This window comes from Panonychus citri, unplaced genomic scaffold (assembly GCF_014898815.1).
Source record: "Panonychus citri isolate SS breed McGregor unplaced genomic scaffold, ASM1489881v1 Contig00141, whole genome shotgun sequence".
NCBI lineage: Eukaryota > Metazoa > Arthropoda > Arachnida > Trombidiformes > Tetranychidae > Panonychus > Panonychus citri.
The window spans coordinates 1,331,622-1,341,350 of NW_026515546.1; positions in this window are offsets into that span (position 1 = coordinate 1,331,622).

The following is a 9,729-nucleotide window of genomic DNA, read 5'->3' on the forward strand; positions in this document are numbered from 1 at the left end:
TTATCTACAATATAATGGATTAGATTGATAATAACAATCATAATCTTTTTTCCTAAATCAATGACAATATCTAATCTGAAATATCAATCAAATATTGAGAAAGATTGAGAGAGAGGGAGAGAGAGAGAGATCTTCATATTCCATGGGAGCGGGAATTCCTTCTCATATCGATAATGATAATATTATCATGGATAATAGAAATTCCTTGATTGCAGAGGAGCATCACCTTTCCATGATATTTCCGGTTATTTTTCACCCGAGATTTTTGGTTGATTGGTTACGATTCACTGAAAGCGGTGAACACACAACTATGTAAAGAAAGTGAGAGAAATAGATTGAGGTGTAGGTGGAATTGAGAGAGAGAGAGAGAGAGAGAGAGAGAGATTGTGGATGAAAAATTTACCGGAAACACAAGAAGCGATAATTCACCGAGGGGCAGGAAGATTTCCTCCTGTGAATCTTGTTATGAACACAACTACTGATGATAATGTGGTGATGATGATGATGATCAGGTTAAGATGAATGTAAATGAAATAATATCCGCATGTTGATTTTGCTATTCATCGTTACACTGGACTGAATTCATAGTATCATCATCATCATTATCATCTGTTATCGTTAGCATCCGATACTATCCTTACCTTTAGCTCATCCTCTTCCACAAGGCAGATAAGAAAAGTTCACTCACGAATCCAGAATATTATCTAATCCGATTCAATGTTGAAATGTTACACTAAACCGTAATCATGAAGTATATCAATCATGTTATTAGAACATCTAACTTTTTTTGTCAGAAAAACTTCCCTCCAACCATAAATCCCACTCTAATTCCTACCTGTTTCCAATGTAAGAAAATCATTCCATGAAATTTATCATGAAATGTTATGTTATCCTTGAGGCATTTAGAGAGGAAAAGAACAATAAATTTTCATGATTCAAATAAATTTTACATTTGAAACGGAAATGGAAATGAGGGTGAAGTTTCTGGATAAGGATAATGACCGGTCAGGGTGGTAAAAGGGGTTGGATGCTCATTGGAAGAGTGGATTTGATGGAAAAAATAATATTCGCTTCAAGGAATCTTTTCAATGTTGATTTATTGAAGATAATCTCAAAGCCTATTGATTGAATTGATAAAGGAAAAAGAGAGAGAGAGAGAGAGAAAATCATCCACATCATCAGCATCTTCAAGTTTTTTTTTGCTTTTCTTAAGAATATAGAAAGAGAGAAAGAAAGAGAAATGTTTTTCATTAGTCTTCAGATGATCATCTCTCATCTTCTTCTTCATCATTGGAATCAACTTGTATTTTCATCTTCAATCGGATCTTTTCTTCAATGAACTGACATAATTCAGTGACGTTTCTTTCATCTTCTTTTTATCCTCTCACCAGTAACTTCATCTCCATCATCATCATCATCATCATCTCTCTCTCTCTCTCTCTCTCTTCCTTGTCTTCTTTTTAAGGTTCATTTCTCATTCCCAATATTGACAATATAAATAATAACGATAATCATGTTGGAACTGAATAAATTGATTCTATAAAAAGATAACTAATCATTTTCCATGGAAAAAAGGAAAAAAAGTTCTGATTAGTTCCAAGAGGAGAATGGAGGTTTTTTTTCAAATTAATTCCAACTGTGATTCCAATTGGCTGATTATTCATGAAGAAAAATTGAAATAATCAACATAATCAACTAATTGGAAACACGCAATAATCAGATTCAAAGTTTAATCTGATTTTTTTTCAGTAATATAATCAATGAAATTATGACAATTAGTATTCAGAGGTTCATGGTAATATTAATAACATAAAGTATAAATATTACTTTACATTATTATCTTTGATTGATTAAGGTTTGATTGTAAGTGTGTTTGTTTTAAGAGATGCAAAAGTTGATGAAGATAATGATAATCAGGATGATGAAATGATGATATCTGATCAACTGATATCATATATTTTTGAAATATGAGAAATAATATCATGAGAACATGATATTTTCATGGAATTGAAAAGGAAGGAAGGAGAGAAAAGAAAGAGAATGATTATCATCATCTTAGAAATGGTCAAAGAAGAGCAAGAGAGAGAGAGAGAGAGAGAAGATGATAAAGGGATGATGATCTGGGGAAGAGAAGGCAAAAAAGTTTGCAAGATCATTTTCAATGTGAAGCGATCATAGAATCACGAATAACTTGTAATATCTGATCATCAATCTAAGTTGACAGGGGGAGAATGTCCGAGGAAGATGAAGGATGAAAAGGAAGATAAGAAAGTTAGAAAAATATAACAAAAAAAGTAAGAGAAAATGAGAGAGAAAATAATGATGATGAAGTTTAGCAAATTATAGTGAGAAAGGAAGATTATGATGATGATGATGATGATGATCGGTCAGAATATGTGTTACCTAATTTCTAAGTCACAATTGATGGAGAGATGTGAATGATAATGATGATGATGGACTCAATATGATGATGATTAACAGTAACGGTCCTAACGGTATTTTACTTGACCTTTGTATTGATATTCAATTGTTGCATCAACAGAATTGATACTAATCAAGGGAATCAAATAATTCTTTCACCTTTGTGATAATTTTACGATTCTTACTCTCAATTTGATTATCATTTAATTACTTTTATTGTGATGAAAACTCAGAGTTTTTCTGCTAATCATTTTATTTCTAATTATATTGATATTATTACTTTGATCATTTCAAGTAATTAATCAACATGGTAAAAGAGAGAGAGAGAGAGAAAGGAAAGTTTTTTTTTCTTCAACAAAAATCCACTGATCATCATCATCTTAACTGAATCCATCAATCAACTTTTTCTGTAATTTTCTTCATCATCTTTCCTCTTTTTTTCATTCTCTCAACAGAAAGGGAGCTGAAAATGGTTCAGTTTTCGGGTTGGAAGTTGATTTACTCTCTCTCTCTCTCTCTCTCTCTCTCTCTCTCTCTCTCTCTCGATTTCCTCCCACAATATAATAATATTGCGATTGAAGTATCTGCAAAATGAATTACATCTTACTGTTGATTTGCAATGAGAATCCAAAGTTACCCAAAAATCCTAATGGTTATTATTATGATTCTGATGAAGTAAATTCACTGATTTGGAACAAAATTTGATCATTTGTCAGGGAGAGAAAAAAGAAAAAAAATAAGAGAGAGAGAGAGAGAGAGATTATCATCCAAGGAATGATGATTATCATCAAAAGTCACAATGCTAAGGTTATATTATCCATTGGAGATAAAAGGAAATCCAAAGATATATAATGATTCATCTTTGATGATAATTTTAATCAGTTACGATGCTAATCAACATTTGATAATATCCACAAATCATCAAATGATAATAATTTATAATTCATTTTCTGTCCCAAGAATATAAAAAAAAATTATATCAATTACTTTTATCAGCTAATGATTGTTAAACATCATTAGATGACAATGATAATCATCATGATTTACGTTTCATTTCAAATGAATAAGAGACTCAATTAATTTGATCAACGATAATTAACATAATAAGGTCGAAAAAGAAGATGATAAATATTTAATTAATCGAAAAATCAATTGTAAATTGTCATTATCATTTTCGATCAACAATTAAGATTAAATTACAAAAAGAGATTGAGATAACTTTGTTTTTCAATTCTCTTTCAGTCTCTCCTCATAATCTAGTCCAGTAGATGACCAGATGATTATGATTAGTGAAAAAGGGATTATATTGTCCGTTTAACTCATTTTACATCAATAATAATATTAGAGGTTGAATTGGATAAAGTAAAATGTTTGTTAGATTATTGTTTGGAAGGAGAAATGACCAGAGAGAGAGAGAGATGATGATGATGATGATGATGATGAAAGAGTGACCAGTTCTAGAGAGAAAACAATATTAACATTATTATATTGGTTCAAGTATAAAAGGGATAAAAATCCGTGATCGAAATTCAAATTATCAAACATTATTATCGATTATGTATTCGAGTTCTATTGTTAATGTTACGATTCTCATCTAATCAGCATTTGTAAAAACCTTTAACTTTAATCAAATGTTACATTCATTTCGCTTTTCCAATTTTCTCTTCCTCATCTTCCTCCTACAACATCATCATCACTCTCTCTCTCTCTCTCTCTTTTACTAACTCTCTCACATAGAAACCCTATTTCCCCCCTCTTTTTGTTGAGAGAAGAAAATTTTTGATACATAATATGATGATTATCCACTGATGATAAGATGGACTCTCCAAAGTCCAGGGAGTGCTGGAGGAAGACAAAAAACTCCATGGGAGTTAAAAGCGTGGGTGAAATTAGGTTCATCTTTCTCGTTCTCTCCCTAATATTATATTTTCGAAAGGGAGAGAATGACTTTCAATGCTTGTTATCTGTTTAAATTAAGCTCCAAACTAAACTTGAATATGTGGATATGCATAACATTTCACTCTGCAGATAAACATCAAATCTACATCATTACCTCACAAAAAGGACTCTCTCTCTCTCTCTCTCTCTCTCTCAGCTGATTATCATTATTTGGTAGAAATGGATTAGTGTTTATTAATTGTTAATCGGTTACGTTTTTCCTTTCCTCCAATTTGAATGCAAATTAAAAATGAATCTCAACTATGAATTCCCATATTAATATCACTAATTGGTATCCAATGGTAAATATCAATTGTTAACTGTTATACTTTATTATTATAGCATTTGCTTTTGTTAATGTAACTTGTTTGTGTGTTTGATGATTGATGATTGTCCACAAAAAAATTATTAAGGTAGATTTCATATCTTTATCATCAATATCATTTGTCTTGTTCAATCAGATTCAAAACTAATCGTTATGATTAATGATTTAACTTTTTTTTGTTGGATTAGCAATAATGGATCAAGTGTATTAAGAAAAAAAAAGAGAATCAACTTTTCAATCAACATTATCAACATGCCCATACAATTTGCAAATGATTAAAGTTGATTGTTACAATTTTCAAACGATTGACTAAAATTTAATTCCCTTAATTGTTAATTGTCAAAGTTGTAAATTGTTTGTATCATTAGGAAACATTTGATTCTTATTTTGGTGATATGATTTTGTTTTCTCATTTCTCCTTGCCCATGATTAAATGAATTAACTGTTGATTATATCAATTGAAATTAATGATAAATATTTGATTTGATTTCTTGTCGTGGGGAAAATGTTAAAAAGTAAATTGCCTTTTACAATTATCTAATCATAATCGCCACTGGTCAGTTGGATATAAAGTAGATGACAAGTAGAGTTAAATAAAACTCAGTGATTTATGTCGGTTTATTATTAATATAATTTATTTCCATTTAATATTATCATTGAAAATTGGATGGACAAAAGAAGAGGAAAGAAATAGATGATAAAAATAAAAAGTTTCAATTGGAAAACAATGTTTGACCAATGGTCAATTGAAAAAAAGAAAAATTTTCAAGAGGAGAGGAAAGAGCAGAAAACTAGAGAATGACATTAAAATGAGTAATTTATTATGCAAAGCCATTTACAATTGCTTATCATTATATAGCATTTACTGGGAGCCCAATGGTCATCCTTGCTGTTATTAAGACTGGACAATGGTCAGTTTCAAGAAGGGAAAAGAAGTGAAAAAGAAGAATGTTAAAGATAAAGAACTAGCGGAAAGAAGGAAAGTGATATTTTTATATATGTAATACATTATATGGAATATATTTGGACAAAGGTCATCAGATGATGAGGATGATGATTAGAATGAGAAAAAAGTTACAAAATGATGAGTAAGCAATGGTCACTTCGTACTCTTTATCTATCAACATTTTCTGATGTTTTTTGCTTTTGTATCCATCATCCTCATCATTACCATCTCTCTCTCTCTCTCCAATTGTCTTTTTCTTTCTCTTGCCAGTTTCTTTAAATTATAACAGAAAAAAGAAGCATAAAAAACCGAAAGTGATTCCGAATATAGTGAAGCCTGATGAATTCATTGACGATACTTTCATCAATCTGATGATAATGATGAGAGAGAGAGAGAGGAAGAGAGAGAGAGATGACAAGTATTATGACCACTGATTTTGATACAGTTACAAAGTAAAATACACGACAATTGGAAGAGAATTTCATTTTCTCTCTCACTTTTTCATCTTTCTCTCCTACTGGACATGATGACCAGGCAAGAGAAAAGAAGAGGAAAAAAATAGTTGAGGCGTTGAAGAAAAAATAACTTTTGTATTAAGATTGTTAATCCATCTGAATGAAATTCAGTTGTTACTTTTTTTCAATTCATGGATCACAAGTCAACAAGTTTCTGAATTTCCTTTTGAAACTTTCCATCTCTCTCTCTCTCTCTCTCTCTCTCTCTTCACTAATCATGAAGAGTGAAATCTTCTTACATGATACATCATCAACACCCAACAGTCCATTATCATTATTGAATATTGAACAATCTGAATAAATAAAGTACATATATTCATTTAAATAGCAAAAGTAATTTGAAACCTGAACCTCATATTACATGATTATCATTAAACTGATGATGATGATAATCATTTTATCAATTATATTAAGATAACCGGAAAAATGAAAAGGGAAATTTTCATTCCAATTGATTTTCTCGTCAACAGTTTCAATTATTTTCCAATGGATCATGAAAACTTTTTTTTCTCTCTCTTTCTATCTGAATGTGTCCATGATTATGGAGATAAATTCAGTTCCAAAGACTGAAGACAATCAATTCTGTTATTTTGTGTCTCATTATTATTATTATATATTATTATTTTTTTCTCTTCTTCTTCTTTCAGTAAACATTAACATGAAGAGATAAAAACCTTTGGAGTTAATGAGCCTGTCTAGTTGATTCCATAGAAAACTCAGAATTCTCATTTTCTGCTGAATCTTTTGTTCAATCTTATGGTCATTTATAGTAGTTCTTTTTTTCATCATCATCTCTTTTTTTTCTTCTCTCTATCCAATGGACACAGTTATATTCAATGTCTCCCACTCACTCACCCATTCTCTCTCATTCTCTCTCTCTCTCTTTTCTTTTTTTCGCAAATGAAATGATGATAATTGATTGGATGGTAAAATGATGAACGGAAACCTCATTAGCAGAGCCTCATCATCATTATTACTGATTCCTACTCCCTCATCTTCATTATCATCATCATCATTATAATCTCTTTCTCTGTGTTAAAAACATGTAATTTCTGGCAGATTCAGATAATGCCCAGAATCTTGAGTTACCATTGAAAAAAAATGTAATATTATCATTAGGTTCAGTTTTTTTTTCTTCATGTTTTTATTATTATTTTGGAAAACAATCATCACCATCATCATCATCATTATTATCATTGTTATAATAATAATAATCATCAGCATCTTCCAGCAGATAGTTATTATCAATGGTATCATTATCATCATCATCAGTATCATCTGAAATGCTCAGATTCAGGGGAATCTCAATTTTAAGAGTTGATGGTAAAAGCAGTTATGTTTATTGTTATCATAATAATTGTCTCAGCATTCATATTATTCAATAATAGTAATGATAATGATGATGCTCATCATCCTCTTCATGATACTAATATTGTCAGTATAATTCAAATTTCGTAAGAAAAAAAAATCAGAAAAAAGTTTCAATTGTTTCCAATCATATTAATATCTCGGTGTTAGTTACTGTTAGTGGGCTAGAAAGGTTGAAAACGAGAACGATATTATCATAATAACGATAAATTCAAAGTTTTTTTTTGAGTAAATGAATAAAAAATTTCAGATTTTATTGGAGCCAATGCTGTCCACGCGAGGGCGACACTGTACAGAATTAAGATAATCAATCAAACAAAAAACCAAATTAATGATAAATTCTTAGTATTTTTTCTCTCTATTTCGCTCTTTAATCATGATGATTATCATCTGAAGCATCATCATGATTATCATTCGTGCTGATGGTGTTTTCAAATAATCTAATCTGATTATTTTTTGTATATAATAATAATAATGATAACACATGAGCTTTTGTCCTTTTGTTTTTATCTCTTGAATAATAATATTATTATCGTTGATTCTGTTTCTCAGCTTTACACATTGAAATTTTCTCATGATTTCCCATGTGATCCTGGTTCTCTCTCTCTCTCACTCTTTCCATGGTGAATGCAGAATTCGGAATGAAAAAAAAATATAATATATTATATCAGAATCACTAAAGAAAATGTCAAAATTGAATTAGTCCAAATCAACAATAAGATGAGAAATAAGAATTAGAAAGAGAAGAAAAAAAAACAAAAATATTCTCAGTAAATAATTATCAGAATTGTTCTGGACTCGATATGGTTGCAAAGTTGAATGGAAAGAAAAAAAAATGTTATTCATTGTCCAGAATTAGTCTCCTAAGTAATTACAATAAAAATATCAGTAATCATAAAGATTGACCAGTTGCCAATAAGATGACCTTAATCTCAGTGTTTCAATTGTTTGATATCACAATTTCATCATCATCCTTGACCAGTGATAATAATTTTCTCATAAGTAAATCGATTACAATTTTATCAGAATTTGATTTACATTGATTACATTATTGACCGATTGAGACTAACACCTTATGATAAGTTATTGATTGGCTACAATTTGATAAACAATCAATTTAAAATTGACAATTTACCATCTCTATATATAATTAATTGTGATGAACATTTCATCATCATAATTATCTTAATCAATTTACTGAATAATAATATCATGAACCTTTAAGATGTATTATTATTATAACGGTTTATTGGATATAACAATAAAAAAGTAAGTATCTCAAAGTTGCCCGAGGCAATTATTGACTCATATCATTATTATATTTAACCTGATCAAGTTGATTAACGACAAATATATTAATATAAACGCAGTAATCAATTGATTGAGTTCAATGTTTATCATTAAATATACAATTATGATTAAGTTTTCAAGTGGTATCATCAATTGAAATACTATTACCATGATAATCATGTTGATTTAATGAACTGATTAAATGATGAATTGTTTCAAATGTTTCAAGACAAAAGTTTCAGGTAAAAGTTTGACCGATGGAGGAAAAAAATAGCAAAACTACAAACGATAATATCTCTCAATGGTGATGAGGATCAACTTAATTACGAGTGTGGGGTAAAGATGATGATGATCATCATGAGATAATATTAACTTTCAGTGTTTATATTAATATGCTTGGTGTTGTCACCATGATGATTGAGTAATCAGGAAATACAAGAACGGAAATGAAGTCAAAATGATGGATAAAAGTGGGAGAATGAAAATGAAAGTCATTATAAGTGCCACCTCTTTGAGACTTAATTCATTATCAGATTATCATCAATTTAAGATGATCATTATAATTATTATAATTGGAACAATTTAATTGTGATCATAAATAATTAGAGAGACAAACACTTAAATTGTAACAATCAAACAACAATGAGAGTGAAAAATTAACCTCATCAAGAATGATGAAGATTCATAATCATCATTATTATTATTGATTCTTATTGAATTTTCATTTTAATCATTACATAACAACAATCAACTGGATTAAACTTAAACACCAAGCAAAAGAAATACAATTAATTGATTAACTTGATTGTTTTCAATTAGTTTTTTTTTGTTTATCAATCGTAATTTAATTTTTCATTGTAAATGGAAACAATTAAATGATCAAATACAAAGGGCAATCTTTGATTATCAACACTTAAAAAAAAGTT